The sequence below is a fragment of the Rhinoraja longicauda genome, chromosome 7 (assembly GCF_053455715.1).
Source record: "Rhinoraja longicauda isolate Sanriku21f chromosome 7, sRhiLon1.1, whole genome shotgun sequence".
Taxonomy (NCBI): Eukaryota; Metazoa; Chordata; class Chondrichthyes; order Rajiformes; family Arhynchobatidae; genus Rhinoraja; species Rhinoraja longicauda.
The window spans coordinates 11,085,343-11,098,458 of NC_135959.1; the positions used below are offsets into that span (position 1 = coordinate 11,085,343).

General features: G+C 42.8%; 1 protein-coding gene across 1 annotated transcript in view; it reads left to right on the forward strand.

Annotated features, from left to right (window-relative positions):
* oca2 (oculocutaneous albinism II) overlaps nt 1-13,116 on the forward strand; it is a 337,303-nt gene that overhangs the window by 51,337 nt on the left and 272,850 nt on the right. The window contains exon 3 of the mRNA XM_078402106.1: nt 2,695-2,811. The gene's annotated coding sequence lies outside the window, so the exon portion shown is untranslated. The remainder of the gene's footprint in view (nt 1-2,694; nt 2,812-13,116) is intronic.

The following is a 13,116-nucleotide window of genomic DNA, read 5'->3' on the forward strand; positions in this document are numbered from 1 at the left end:
GTCTTTTAAACGTTGTAATTGTACCTGCCTCAACTATCTCTTTTGGCAGCTTGTTCCATACACCCACCGCTCTCTGTGTGAAGATCTCTACAGGTAAAGGAGAAAGAATACTTATTTTTTTCTTTCATAATCACTCTTCCATGTGGAAGGCAATTTGTTTCCTTCCTAGCTTATAACATACTGCAAAATATATGTCTCGAGGGCACTTTTATGAGCTAGGCCAGAGCTATAATGAATCTCTGAAAATTAGGAAGTTAGACAGAATTTGAGATGTCTTGCTCCAGTTACGTAGGGCTCTGGTGAGATTGCATCTGAAAAATTGTGTCCTGGTCTGTTTTCCCTCCCTAAGGGAAAATAAACTTACATCGAGGGAATGCAACATTGACTTATCAGTTGATTTGTAGGATAGTGGGTTTATTGTATGAGGAGAGACTATTCCTTGGAGTGCAGGAGGCTGAGGGGCGATATTATCATGATGTGTAAAATCGTGAAATAAACAGACAGGGTGAATGTACAATGTCTTTTCGAGACTTTGTTCGAGACTTTCAGAAAAATTCTGAAGAAAATGCTCAAGAGGAATTAATAGAAACACAGAGGGTAATGGGTTTATGGAACGAGCTGCCAGAGGCAGTTTCTTCCCAGCTGTTATCAGGCAATTGCACTACCCTACCAACAGCTGGAAGGCAGCCCTGAGCTACTATCTACCTCTTTGGAGACCCTCGGACTATCTGATCGGACTTTACTGGCTATGTCATGCACTCAACGTTATCCAAGTTATTCCCTTTGGAATACCCTATGGAACTCACTACCCCAAACCGTTAGAGACTCCTCCACACTCACCACATTCAAAACATTGCTGAAGTCTCACCTGTTCAGTACTGCCTTCAACCACTGAAGGTCACCTCACCTTCTGTCTCCTTTCTCTGTTCGTTTACTTATTTACTTATTTATCTATTTATTCATTTCCCTATGTTCTCTAAATCTCTGTAAAGCGTCTTTGAGTATATGAAAAGCGCTATATAAATAAAATGCATTATTATTATTATTATTATATATCTGTACGCTGTGGACGGCTCGATTGTAATCATGTATTGTCCTTCTGCTGACTGCTTCGCACGCAACAAAAGCTTTTCACTGTACCTCGGTACACGTGACCATAAACTAAACTCAAACTAACAATATTTAAAAGATATTTGGATGGATATATGGATAGGAAAGGTTAAGAGGGACATGGATCAAATGTAGGCAGATGGGAGTAGCTTAGATGGGGCATTTTGGTTGGGATGGCTGAGTTGGGCCGGAGGGCCTGTTTCCATTCTATGACTGGGCCTTTACACTTTGGACTTTAGAGGAGTTCATATGTAATTTCAGTGACGTATCCAAAATTCTTCAGGAGCTTGATAGTATAGGTGTACAACTGATACTTTCCCCAACTCTGCTCCCTAGAACCAGGGCCCCAGATACAAATTGAGCTTCAGTTTTCAGGTTGGAGGTAAGAAGAAATTTCTTCTTATTTACTTCAAGTGGTGCAGCTAGTAGAGCTGCTGCATTACAATGCCTGAGACCCGGGTTCGATCCTGACATCGGTTGCAACAAGCAGGTGTAGAGGTCTAGAATGTGTTAACTGTGTTTCTTTCAGACCTTGTTCATTGGCCATCAGCACGATGCAGTCCAATGTTTCTGGCCATTGTTTGAGTGGACTTTAAATTACCAGACTTTAATCCAGTTAGTTTGCTTAATCCTTTCTCTCATGTCATTCAATTGTTATTTTAAGGTCCTCCATCCTTTTTGCCCCCAGATACCTTGCTCCTTTTGGCATGCTAAAACCAGAACATTGTGACGATGTGGCTAGCTTTACAGGGTCTGACCTATCGAGAGAGGTTGAGCAGGCTGGGACTCTATTCCTTGGAGCGCTGCAGGATGAGGAGTGATCTTGTGGAGGTGTACAGAATCACGAGAGGAATAAATCAGATAGATGCACAGAGTCTGTTGGCCAGAGTAGGGGAATTGAGAACCAGCGGAGATACGTTTAATGTGAGCGGGGAATGATTTAATAGGAACCTGAGGGGTAACTTTTTCATGCAAAGGGTGGTGGGTATATGGAATGAGCTCCCAGAGGAGGTAGTTGAGGCAATTGCTATCGCGACGTTTAAGAAACATTTACACAGCTGCATGGATAGGACAGGTTTTGAGGGATATGGGCCAAATGCAGGCAGGTGGGACTTGTGTAGATGGGACATGTTGGCCGGTGTGGGCAAGTTGGGTCGAAGGGACTGTTTCCATGCTGTAAGACTCTATGACGGCAGCGGAAGAGAAAAGACATCCTGGCCTTCCATCACAGTGAGGAGGTGACTGGAGGAGACTCACTGTGATGGATGTTTCTTTTTCTTGTTTTGTGTTGCTTTGTGATTGTGTGTGTTATTTCTTATTTTTATTGCTCTTATTGTTGGACTGTGGGTAACGGAATTTCGTCCAAAAGACTTGTTTTTTTGGATGACAATAAAGGTTATTCTGATTCTGATTCTGATTCTGAAATTCTTATACAGTCATATACTGAGGAAATAATTCTAATTTGTTGCTGAGGCATCATTGATGCAGATGGTGGAATTTACATTGTACCTCTGCCATTTTCCTGTGGTAGCACATTCTGGACAAAAGCATTCACTAAATCCTATAATCTCTCCTTTGTTTTAGACTGCACTCTTCTTGTGCATCAAGGAAATCGGGATACCAACTCTTCAACACGGAGTCGAAAGACAGTGAATTCAATGACAAATCTCCTTTACTGAAGGTCACTTCTCAAGGGAATGGGTAAGTTACAAAGTAAAATTGTTTAGCCTCAACTGACATGTTAACCAGTTGGTAGAGGGGCTGGGGAGGATGAAGGGAAAGTAGAAAAGGAAATGCAGATGCTGGTTTATACACCAAAGATAGACGCAAAATGCTGGAGGAACTCAGCGGGTCAGGCAGCATCTCTGGAGAGAAGGAATGGGTCTCGAGTCTCACCCATTCCTTCTCTCAAGGGAAGTAGAAATGATTGGTTGCATCAGATCTTAATTGGCATCGAGAAATATGCTGGCTGATGGCACAACTTTAACACTGGGAAATCTGCTGTTTGATCAAGTTCATGGTTAGAGCTGGTGCAGGGTCCAAGAGCCCATTTAACGTCATCGAAGGTATTTATTCACAAAATGCTGGAGTAACTCAGCAGGTCAGGCAGCATCTCAGGAGAGAAGGAATGGGCAACGTTTCGGGTCGAGACCCTTCTTCAGATCAGTCTGAAGAAGGGTCTCGACCCGAAACGTTGCCCATTCCTTCTCTCCTGAGATGCTGCCTGACCTGCTGAGTTACTCCAGCATTTTGTGAATAAATACCTTCGATTTGTACCAGCATCTGCAGTTATTTTCTTACATGTAAAGTTATCGAGTCACAGAGTCATACAGCAGGGAAACAGGCCCTTTGGCCAACTTGGCCATACTGACCAAGATGCCCCATCTGAGCTCCATTTAATTCCATTCCATTCCATTCCACAATTATTGTTCTTTAGTTTAGCGATGCAGCATAGAAACGATTAACGATTACATTTGCAGGACCACGATAACAGAGTGGTGGCGTAGAGCTGACGGATTGGCCCACAGAGAGATAGCTTGGGGTCAATGGACTGGATGAAAATTCTTCTCTGTCCTATCTCAATAACTTCAGAAAGATCTGAATAGGCTATTGGATACTGAAAAACATAATTCGGAGAGCGATGAGTGATGGAAAATGAGATGAAAAAGATACAACGCACAGAACAAACCCACAAAATGCTATAAGAACTCAGTAGGACTAGCAGCGTCTGTGGGGAGAGAATTGAATCAATATTTCAGTCAAAGACCTTTCAATGGAACTGGAAGTTTACGAAAGCTAGTGTTTTTTAAAAATTGCATGCAGGGAGTGGAGAAGAGAGGACAGAGTACGTGAATGTGATATATATCAAAGACACATTGAAATATAGAAGCACATTTTGATTTGACTCTATGACTCTATAACTCCATGACACATGGAGATGAAAAAGGTGGTTCAGTTTAGTTTATCGACACATGTACCGAGGTACAGTGAAAAGCTTTGGCTGCCTTAGATTGTTAAATCTGCTATTGAGTCGCAATGACTGCAACATTCACAATGGATGATGAGATCCTATTAGTTAAGCTTAGTTTGAACATCAATGGAGCAATGTTGTGGGCGGAACACATAGAAACATAGAAAATAGGTGCAGGAGTAGGCCATTCGGCCCTTCGAGCCATTCAATATGATCATGGCTGATCATTCAACTCAGTATCCCGTACCTGCCTTCTCTCCATACCCCCTGATCCCTTTAGCAACAAGGGCCACATCTAACTCCCTCTTAAATATAGCCAATGAACTGGCCTCAACTACCTTCTGTGGCAGAGAATTCCACAGATTCACCACTCTCTGTGTGAAAAAAAACTTTCTCATCTCGGTCCTAAAAGACTTCCCCCTTATCCTTAAACTGTGACCCCTTGTTCTGGACTTCCCCAACACAGGTCAGAGTGGGAGTGAGATGGGAAATTAGAGTAAGATTAAGGCAGAGATAGATAGATTCTTGATTAGTACAGATGTCAGAGGTTATGGGGAGAAGGCGGGAGAATGGGGTTTGGAGGGAGAGATAGATCAGCCATGATTGAATGGCGGAGTAGACTTGATGGGTCAAATAGCCTAATTCTACTTATGACCTTATGACCTTGAGGCAACTGGAAGCACTGAGTTCTCCTTACGGACTGAATGGAGGTGTTCTGCAAAGCAGTCACCCAATCTGTCATTACTTTCACCAATGCAATGTAATAAAATGTACCGATGCACTAAAATATACAACATTTAGCCATACCAGTGTATGCACAAGCATTATTGAGATATGTAAGTACAGTCTATATTGCAGTATATTATTGAGTAAAAGTAGGTCAATGAAAATTTGCAACACGGAGAAATGCATCTTTTTCAACCTGAGTATCACTGCATAAAATATTTAAGATTTTTGTTATTCTAAGATTTTTTTTTTCACTCTCTGGGTGCAATTTTCTATTCTGTAGCCTTGAAGCTGAATGCATCTTCTTATCTCTTTCCAACCCACCATAAATCCTAAATATATACCCAGGAGCATGTTTAGCAGAACTTGTTTAACTGCATGAACAAAAATGGTCGATTTCAGAAATTCTTCATTGCATTGGCGTGTATTTAGAATAATTTAGTTTAGTTGAGCGATACAGTACGGAAACAGGCCCTTCGGCCCATTGGGTCCATGCCGACCAGCAATCCCTGCACACTTACGCTGTCCTACAATTTACAATTATACCAAGCCAATTAACCTACAAACCTGTATTTCTGTGGAGTGCGGGAGGAATCCAGAGAAAACCCACGCAGGTCACAGGGAGAACGTTCAAACTCCGCCCAGACAAGCACCCATAGTCAGGATTGCGCGCTAATAGGACTTTATTGCACATAGCAGAGATTATATGTTTGCACAGATACGACATTTTGTTAACATGTGCACAATAACAGTTGGCATCAGAGGATTAAGGTTAAGTAGCATTAACTTGCTTTAGGCTTCAAATTAGCCAGACAGAGTGGTGGGACTCAAAGCAACAGTGTGGGGAAATAGGGCCTGATGTTTCAGGTTGGGATTAATGGAGCAGGGGGTAAAATAGCTGGAAAAGATAGGTGCGGGTGGGGTAAAGCCTGATAGACATGGTGGCATAGAGCCAGTGACCTGGATTCGATCCTGACTACGGTTGCTGCCAGTTTGTACGTTCTCCCCGTGACCTGCGTGGGTTTTCTCCAAGATCTTCGGGACTCCAAAGACGTACAGGTTTGTAGGTTAATTGGCTCGGTATAAATATATAAATGTTAAAGAATTGTCCCCAGTGTGTGAAGGGTGGTGCTAGTGTGCGGGGATCGCTGGTCGGCACGAACTCGGTGGGTCGAAAGGCCTGTTTCCGCGCTGCATCTCTAAACTAAACTAAACTGATAGGTGGGTACAGATGAGAGGGGATGGTTGGCAGATGGATGGCGATAGTGACGAAGGCCAGAGATGAAAAGGGGACAAAAGGGTGTCAGAAAAGGAAAGAATAGGAGGAGTGAAATGCACAGCTGAAGGGAGAGACGTGGGTGTAAGTTGTTGGGTGGAGGAGGAAAGAGAGGGGATTGAGGACTTGGAGATGGGAGGGGTGGGAGAATCAAGATACAAAGGGTTTCTTTAGCTCTATCAACCTCTCAAAGATCATCCTGCTAAGAGCCAAGGACAGTGGTGATCACATCAAGGTCAGTGACCCACAGAAACACCCCCAAAATCACCTGGCCAAACTCCACTTCAATTCCAATCAAGATCCAAAGGACAAAGATTTAAGGTGAGGGGGGGGGGGGGGGGGGGAAGATTTCATAGGAACCTGAGGGCAGCTTTTTTTACACAAAGGGTGGTGGGTGTATGGAATGAGCTGCCAAAGGAGGTAGTTGAAGCAGGAACTATCACAACATTTAAAAAAACCCCATTTGGATAGGTACTCGGATAGGATCGTTTTTTTTTAGTTTAGTTTTTTGTCACATGTACTGAGGTACAGTGAAAAGCTTTTGTTGTGCGCTAACCAAACATTGGAAAGACTGTACATGATTACAATTGAGTTATTCACAGTGTACAGATACATGATCAAGGGAATAATGTTTAGTGGAAGATAAAATTCAGTAAAGTCCGATTAAAGATAGTCCGAGGGTCTCCAATGAGGTATATGGTAGCACAGGACCAAATGCATGCAGGTGGAACTAGTGTTGGTCAGCATGGGCAAGTTGGGCTGAAGGGTCTGTTTCCACGCTGTATGACTCTATGACTTTCCCTATTTCGCAGCAGCTATCTGTTGGAGTCTTGGCCTTAGCCCAGAGAAAGAATTTGAAAAGGCCATTGCACAATTGAAAAACAGCAAGGCCTCAGCATTTACATGGTACATTTCAGGATCGTGTTATGTCCCAAAGTGTTTTTCAGCACTGAATAGCTTTCAAATTGTTGCTAATGTTCTCCATTTGTGTGTGGCAGAAGAACCACAAAAATAAATGACCAAATGATCAGATTTAGTAATGTTGGTTGAGAGATCAGTGTTGGTCAGCACACTGGGGAGGAGGTTGATTTGCGATTCCTTGCTCACCGCATTACTCTTGCAAGCTGCAACAAAATCTAAATCAACTACGTTAATGCAAAAGAACACTCTTCTGTGAGCCTGCAAGTTCAGCGATCTAAATTCCTGCTAGCCTGTTCATTGCTTAGTAATGTGTCATTCCCTGTAGAATTAACAGGGTTGGAAAAGCCTAAGGGGAGAGCAAGGTGAAAATGAATCAAAAGCAATGATGGATGATCATGATACAAGGTCGTTGGATGTACCAATTCTTAAATATTATTGTGAAGGTTTTGTTAATTAACAGATCAAAGAAAAGGAAAATATTAACATGGGCAAATGTGATGAACTTAGGTGGGCATTTTGGTTAGCATGGAGAAGTTGGGCTGAAGCACCTGTTTCTGAACTCTGTGACTTTCTCTATTCCTCTATTATGTGGAGCCAAGGCAAATTGGTATAACACAGCCTTGTGTAAATTAAATCTATGCATAATTGTAATATTTTATTAACTGGAGGCAAGTGGGACTGGTGTAGATGGGACATGTTGGCCGGTGTGGGCAAGTTGGGCCGAAGGGCCTGTTTCCACTCTGTATGACTCTATGAACAAGAGACCAGGGCTACAATAGCAAAACATACAGGATTTCCTGGATTTTCCACATCCTTCCGATAATTGGAAGAGTTGCAATTTTAAGAGAATTATAGAAAGTTTGTTTGCTGCCTGATGCAATCTTTGTGGCTGGTAGTCAAACTCATAATTTCTCTGACATTGTAACATCCCAAAATAGGCACCTTATCTCAGAGCTATTTGCATTGTAGGTAAGTGCAAGATCAGCAAACTAAAAATGACTTCAATTGATTAAGGTGTCAAAACCATATTTTTACTGCTGCTGCAATTTGTGGCAAGACATTTTTGCTTATTTCAACATTTTAGTATAGTCTGGGACAATTTTATGCTTTTTTTAGTATATAAATGGTATGACGGTGTGCTAATGGACTTTAAATTCCACCTTGGTGGTTTAAGACTTAGTTAAAAAAACTCGGAGGTTAAAAATCCGGTGTTAGCAAAAAGGATCATGAAACTGATGGCTTTTAAAAGATACATAATGCCTTCCTAAGGAGAAGGAATCTTGCTATCATTTGTGACTCCATCATAGTGGTGCCTAAAACCAGAAGATATATGTTTAAGGTGAGATAGGAAGTTTAGAGGGAGTTTTGAGGAATAATGTTTTCATCCATAGAATGGTTGGAATCTGAAACACAATACCTGAGGGATGGTGGTGAAAGAGACCCTCACAATATTTAAGAAGCATCTAGCCAGCCAATTGAAGTTTCTTCCCAGCTGTTATCAGGCAACTGAACCACCTTGCCACAACTAGAGAGTGGTCTTGAACTGCCATCTAACTCATTGGAGACCCTCGGACTATCTTTCATTGGACTTTACTGGCTTTATCTTGCACTAAACGTTATTCACAGTAATCCTTTAATCATGTATTTGTACACTGTGGATGGCTCGATTGCAATCATATATTGTCTTTCCCTTGACTGGTTAGCAAGCACCAAAAGCTTTTTCACTGTATCTCGATACACATGACAATAAACGATAAACTAAACTAAAACCTCAAAGTAAGGACCAAATGCTTTCAAATGGGGTTAATATGGATGGATACTTGATGGTCGGCGTGGACACGGGCAGGCTGAATGGCTTTTTTTCTGTGCTGAACTCTATGACATTCAGTGAAGGGGGAGACACTTTAGGATGACCATAAATGTGAGGTTATCCACTTTGGCGGCAAGAACAGGAAAGCAGAGTATTACCTGAATGGTGACCGATTAGGAGAAGGGGAGATGCAACGTGACCTGGGTGTCATGGTGCACCAGTCATTGAAAGCAAGCGTACAGGTGCAGCAGGCAGTGAAGAAAGCGAATGGTATGTTGGCATTCATAGCAAGAGTATTTGAGTTTAGGAGCAGGGAGGTTCTACTGCAGTTGTACAGGGCATTGGTGAGACCGCACCTGGAGTATTGTGTGCAGTTTTGGTCTCCTAATCTGAGGAAAGACGTTCTTGCCTTAGAGGGAGTACAGAGAAGGTTCACCAGATTGATCCCTGGGATGGCGGGACTTTCATATGAAGAAAGACTGGATAGACGAGGCTTGTACTCGCTGGAATTTAGAAGACTGAGGGGGGATCTTATAGAAACATATAAAATTCTTAAGGGGTTGGAGAGGCTAGATGCGGGAAGATTGTTCCCGATGTTGGGGGAGTCCAGAACCAGGGGTCACAGCTTAAGGATAAGGGGGAAGGGGGAAGAAAACATTTCTTCACACAGAGAGTGGTGAGTCTGTGGAATTCTCTGCCACAGAAGGTAGTTGAGGCCAGTTCATTGGCTATATTTAAGAGGGAGTTAGATGTGGCCCTTGTGGCTAAAGGGATCAGGGGGTATGGAGAGAAGGCAGGTACAGGTTACTGAGCTGGATGATCAGCCATGATCATATTGAATGGCGGTACAGGCTCGAAGGGCCGAATGGCCTACTCCTGCACCTATTTCTATGTTTCTATGTTTCTATTCATTGTAGTACTGAGGGAGTACTGCACCAAGGGCGGCACGGTGGCGTAGCGGTAGAGCTACTGTTTTACAGCGCCAGAGACCTGGGTTCGATCACTTGACAGATACAACTATTGCAATTTTCAATATTGAAAAGAATGGAGATTAAAAAAGGCGTATTTTGTTGTTCCTGCTCAATGGGCTACATGGGGAATAGTTGAACTCCCAAATCTGTCTCCCATCTGAATTTCTGGTGAACCATTTAATATTCATTCGCTTGCATGCTGTCTCTTTAGTGCATACAAGGGACAACAAACTTCTACCTCCACACTCCCCAAAGGCAAATTTATAGTACTTCTCAAAAAGAAGGGATTGAGTGGTAGAAACCCCACAAATTTCTGTTTGTATGCATTCCACTTATTGAGTGGTTTGTATAAAAATGGACTCTCAATTTGCAGGTGCAGGCACACTTGAGGAACTTGTTCAAAATAAAGATGAGCTTTAGTTTTAGAACAGAGAACAGTACAGCACAAGAACAGGCCATTTGGCCCACTATGTCTGTGCTGAACATGATGCTAAGACCATCTTTTATCTACCTGATTATGTGCATAATCCATACTCCCCCATTCCCTGCATACATGTGCATATCCGAAAGCCTTTTAAATACCATAATCGCATCTGCCTCAACCACTAACCCTGGCAGCGTGTTCAAAGCATTCGCTACTCTCTGTGTAAAAAAAAAGTTACCCCACACATCTCCTTTAAACTTTCCTCCTTTAGCCATTAAGTTATGCCCTCTATTATTTGATTTTTCCATCCTGGGGGAAATGGTTCTGATTGTCTATCCTATCTATGCCTCATTTTATATAGTCCTAGCAGGGCTTCCCGCATCCTCCAGCATTCCAGGGAAAACAATTCAAGTCTGTCCAACCTCTCCCTGCAGATAACACCTCCTAATCCAGGCAAAATTCTGGTAAACCTCCTCTGTACCCATTCCAAAGCCTCCACATCCTTGCTCTAATGGGGCGAATAGAACTGCATGCAATATTGCAAATGTGGCCGAACCAAAGTACGACAAAGTTGCATACGCTGCATTTTGACATTATGTTTCGTTTAGTTTAGTGTAAAGATACAGCACAGAGTCCACACCAACCAATGATCCCTGCACATTAACACTACCCTACACACACCAGGCACAATTTTACGGTTACACCAAGCCAATTAACCTACAAACCTGTACGTCTTTGGAGTGTGGGAGGAAACAAAAGATCTCGGAGAAAACCCATGCAGGCCACGGGGAGAAGGTACAAACTCTGTACAGATGAGAACCCCTAGTCACAATCGAAACCGGGCCTCTGGCGCTGTAAGGCAGCAACTCTACCGCTGCGCCACCGTGCCGCCCATGGCTTATGCTTTATTGATTGCCAACAATAAAATTTCCATGCATGAAATATTTGGATAGTTTTCATGCAGCCCCAGAGCCTGAAGTTTCTCCTGATCTGGCACCATTAAATAGTAAATATTGGAAATCTACATCGGGTGTGATTGGCAGTGAAATATGTTATTAGTCCTGAGGACACAGAAGGCAGATAATGTATTTGTTCCAACAGAACGTAGGAAGAATTCATCAGAGAGGACCAGATATTGATACTGACTACATAAAATGTTAGATTTTTTTATTACATAAAAATAATATCCTCCTTTAATAAAAATTAAAGTGCCGCAGGATCTCAGCAGGCCAGCGAGCGTCAGTGGAGGGAAAAGGACAGACAAGGTTACATCTGCGGTACATCATTGCGGTACATCTGCATGCCATAAACCATCGAAGATCGACACAAAATGCTGGAATAACTCTGCGGGACAGGCAGCATCTCTAGATAGAAGGAATAGGTGATGTTTCGGGTCCAGACCCTTCTTCAGACTGAGCGTCAGAGGAGAGGGAGTTACAGAGATAAGGAAGTGTAAGAGATCAAAATAAATGAAGTTCAAGGAAAATGTAGAATAGATTATTGTAGAATTGTCGAAATTGACAACAAAGCAAACATGGATACAATGGAGAAGAAGAAGGGTCTCGACCCGAAACATCACACATTCCCTCTCTCCTAGATGCTGCCTGACCTGCTGAGTTACTCCAGCATTTTTGATACCTTCAAACAGAGATGCAATGGAATCAGGGGGACAGTCAGACTGGTCGGAGAACTGGGAAGGGGGAGGGATAGAGTGAGAGGGAAAGAAGTTAGAGAAGTCAATGTTCATACCGCTGGGGTGCAAGCTACCCAAGCGAAATATGAGGTGCTGTTCCTCTAATTTGCGCTGGGCCTCACTCTGACAATGGAGGAGATCCAGGACAGAAAGGTCAGTGTGGGAATGGGAGGGGGAGTTAAAGTGTTTAGAAACCGGGAAATCAGGTAGGTTTAGGCAGACTGAACGGAGGTGTGACTATCGCCTTTTCCTCTGTAAAACATGATTTACTCTGATTTCAAATAGAAAATCATTGAATTAAATGTCATGAAGTTCAATATCAATGACTTTAACGATGGCTGCTTTATCCAGTTCAGTTTAGTTTATTGTCACATATATCGAGGTACAGGGAAAAGTCTTTGTTGCATGCTAACCAGTCATCAGAAAGACAATACAGGATTGCAATTGTATCATTTACAGTGAATAGATACATGATAAGGGAATGACGTTTAGTGCAAGGTAAAGCCAGCAAGTCCAATGAGGTAGATAGTAGTTCAGCTATCTACCTATGTAAAAAAAAAGCATGAATGAAATCCAATGTCAAATGGGACAAATTGAAAGGACATGTTTCGGGTCAGAACCCTCCTTCAGACTGATGGAGTGAAGGGAGAAAGCTAGGAGAGAGAGGATGGCATAAGAACTGGCAAAGTGGATTTAGATGAGGATTGATGACTGGAGATAGTAATCGAGGCTGGACGCGAAGTGGAGGCCAAAGGGTGCAGATGAGGAAACCCTTAAGAAGGAAAGTTGGGAGTGAAATGTAGAATCAGAGGGAGGGATAGTGGGCGCAAGGAAAAGATGTGACTGAGGAGGGAGGGGTGGGAGATGAGGGGACGGAGGAGGGGAAATGAACCGGGTGGTGGAGGCAGGGAGAATGGATAAAAAAGACACACATGCAGGGAAGGATGGAAACTGGGTAGATGAGAATGAGGTCACACCTTTCAAATTCACACCTTTGGTTGTAGATGACCCAAGTGAAATAGAAGGAGCTGTTCATCCAGGTGGCCTCTCTCTGGCAACAGAGGAGCCTGGGAATAGTACGGTTGGTATGGGAATAGGAAGGGGTATTAAAATGGCTAGCAGCTCTTAATGTTAATGCAGAAAAGGACTACAGGTAGATGGGGAAATGCAAATATTGTGGTACATCAGCATAGAAACATAGACAATAGGTGCAG